Genomic DNA, 3659 nt, shown 5'->3' on the forward strand with positions numbered 1-3659 from the left:
TCAAAGTTTTATTGATAAACAGCAATGAGACAGTTTCAAATCAAATCGGAAGTACAGTTTCAACAAATAATACACTGCATATATTCTTCTTAGTGGTGAACTGCTGTACCCTAGGCTTTTTTAAAACAATGAACACCCAGAAAAATAGCATGGCTTCCACCAAATATGATTGCAATTAAACTTTTTTCACCAAATATATGCTTTTGGGGGCTGGGGAGATAACTCAGTAGAATAAGCACTTGCCTGGCAAGTGGAAGGTCCTGAGTTCAATCCCCAGTTTCACACACACACGCACACACACACACACACACACACAAAAAGGCCAGGGAGATAGTACAGTAGAATAAGTGCTTGCCTGGCAAGTGCAAGGGCCTGAGTTCAATCCCTAGTTCCGCCAAAAAAAAGAATCAACTATACACTCTTGTAGCGTCACAAGTGTATATCTTCATGAAACAGCTTAGAGGGCTGGTGAGATGGCTCAGTGGTCTAAAGCACCTACTTAGAACAAGCTTAGCAAAGCACAGGAACCACGGTTCAATCCCCCAGCACCACATGCCAGCCAGCCCCGCCCCCTGGTGGGCTGAGCTGGCCGGCCACACACACACACACACACACACACACACACACATCAATTAATTAATTAATTTTTTTTTAAAAAGGAACAGCTTAGAAAGAAATATACTGAAATACTAATAGTACCTCAGGATAATGGAGTTACTGGTCATTTTCAATGTTATAACACTGGTGGTTTTTGGTTTTGGAGATTATTTTTTTTAGACAGAAGGATTTTTTTTTTTTTGCTCCAAATGCCTTCAGGGCAGGTTTGGCTGGCTTGAGTTGGGGGGATCAAACCACAGCAACCTGAGCCTGACTGCTTTGTTGAAGCAGCCACTTAAAGAACTGAACTACAGGGCAGGCCCCCTACTTATTTTTTTTAAAGAGCAGAATATATTTATTAGGGAAAAGAAAGCTCCTGTCCTAGAGAGGGACAGAAGGGGGGCCCAAGCAGGTTGCCCCCAACATTGGTGGGTTTTTTTTCTTGGGTTTTTTGAGACAGGGTCTCACTACACAGTTCAGACTGGCTTTGAGCCTACTTTGTAGGCCAGGCTGGTCTTGAACTTGCAACAATCCACCTGCCTCAGCCTCCCAAGTGCTGGGATTACAGGTGTGCACCATCACGCCCAGCTTATAACACTGTTTTAAAAATTCAAATAGTTGAATATGGTGGAACACACCTATAATTACAGCATTCAAGAAACTGAGGCAAGCTGGGCATAGTGGCACACACCTGTAATCCCAGCACTCAGGAGACTGAGGCAATAGGATCTTTGCGAATTTAGGGCCAGGCTGGGTTACAAAGTGAGTTCAAGGCCAGGCTGAACTGAAAAGTGAAACCCTGTCTCAAAAAGTAAACAAGTAAATAAGTAAATAAATACAGATTACATAAAAGATAGTGGAGGTCAAGCATGGTGGTGCATGCCTGTAATCCAAGCACTTACAGGGGCTAAAACAGGAGGATTATTGTGAGTTTAAGACCAGTCTGGGTTACAAAGTGAGCTCTAGGCCAGCCTGAACTGCACAGTGAAACCCTGTCTCAAAAAGAGAAAGAAAAAAAAAAAAAAAAAAAAAAGATAATGAACATTCTACTCCTGAAAGATTAAACAGAAGTTAAGATAATTTAGCTCCTACCATCAAGACAATGATGAGAGTCTTTCATGCATATGCTCATTATTATAAAATCTCAAGGTGGAAAGCACAGCGATCAGTATGTTTCATTTTTTCAAAGGCATTAGGGTCTCACTATGCAGCTCAAACTTGCAGTGATCCTCCTGTCTCAGCCTCCCCAGCACTGCGGCTATAGGCATGTGCCACCATACCCAGTTTTGGTGGCAGGCATGGCTCAGGGGACAGCATGGCATGAGGTAGCATGTGGTACTGGGATCAAACCTGGGTCTTTGTGCTTGCCAGGCAGGCGCTTAGAACCACCAAGCTATCTCCCAACCCATCACTGTTTCTTAAACAACATGCTTTTTTTTTTTTTTTTGAGACAGTCTCACCATTTAGCTCATGCTGGCCTTGTACTCACTGTGTAGCCCAGGATGGCCACAAACTGTCAGCCATCCTCCTCCTCAGTCTTCCTAATGCTGGGATTGTAGGCATGTGCCACCACATCTGGCTCAATAATGTTACTTTTTTTTTTTTTTTTGAGAAGGGGTCTTGCTATGTAGTCCAGGATGGCCTTGAATTCACTATGTAGCCCCCAGACTGCACTCAAACTTACGGTAATTATCCTGCTTCACCCTCCCTAGTGCTAGGATATAGGCATGTACTACCACACCTGTCTATGTTATTTTTATACTAAAAGGGGGGGGAACTTTTTAGGATGCTAACAAAACCACTTATAATCCAAGCCTAAATAGAATTTCATCTGTCCTTTAGCAATTCAATCTACACACAGATCTAGAGATAGACACAATCACTTGTTCAACTCACATACACACATGCTACCCACAAACACATCCCACTCATACACACATACCACCACACACGGCAGCTCACCATATTCTCTCATTCATAGGGTCACAGCCACTCCAATCCAAGGATAACAGATACTACAAAAAACACTGGAGCAACAATAGAGGCAGCCAAACATCCCTGGGAAGTGCCCCCTGCTACCACCAGAGATGAAAAGCAGGGAGACTTCTGTACAATCCCCTCCACGTCCCAGACTCTCCTTGAAAGAAGAGCAATTATTTCCATTTTAGCTAAACCTGACCCTATTTCCATGTTTCTATGCACACTAATATGTACAAAGCTGGCTAACACTTTTCCTTATCCCTTCAACTGGCATTAAGCAAAGCAAATTGGTCCAGCTGAGGTGTTAATACATAGTCTTTAAAATAAAGATGACAAGGCAGCGCCCCCCCCCCACACACACACACATACACACACAGCACTCCTCTCCCCCTAGCTCCAAATAAACATGTGTGAGCCAGGTGAGGAAGAATGGGGAGCTATTACTTCTCAGGGCATAAATGATTACATACCAGATGTATCAGACGTATAGCACGGACCCCAAAACGTTAGACCCTATCTCAATTGTGTTATGCAGATTACTCCTTCTGCATATTGTAGAGGTGATTTCAAGCATCCTACCCAGCCCAGCTCACAGCACTCATCTACTTCCCTTCATTCTCTCAGCCGCTTATCCTCAAGCCACTCCTTTCTTCATGAATGAATAAAATCCAGGTTTGGCCCTATGTTAAGGCCTTTGTTCTAGTTAGCCCTCATTGTAGCTGGACTTAGGACCCCTTGGCTACCCATAACTGCAAATATACCTTAGCGTCTTTATTCTCACCATGGATTGCACTGGAAGTGGCAGATTGTAATTAACTCACTAGACTTTCAATAAAACAACAAAACAGCCGGCAAGATAGTTCAGAGAACTAAACGCCTGCTTTGGCAAGTAGAGGGACCAGGGTTTGATCCCCAGTCCCACATGCCACACCAGACCCGTCCCTGGGGCATGCTGAGCCAACAACCAGGTCTGGGCATGGTGGCACCCTCTGTAATCCCAGTGCCGGGGAGGCTGAAAGCAGGAGGTTCACTATCAGTCTGAGCTGTGTAGTGAAACCCTGTACCAAATATATAAATGAAAA

The sequence above is a fragment of the Octodon degus genome, unplaced genomic scaffold (genome assembly GCF_000260255.1).
Source record: "Octodon degus isolate 3935 unplaced genomic scaffold, OctDeg1.0 scaffold00021, whole genome shotgun sequence".
NCBI lineage: Eukaryota > Metazoa > Chordata > Mammalia > Rodentia > Octodontidae > Octodon > Octodon degus.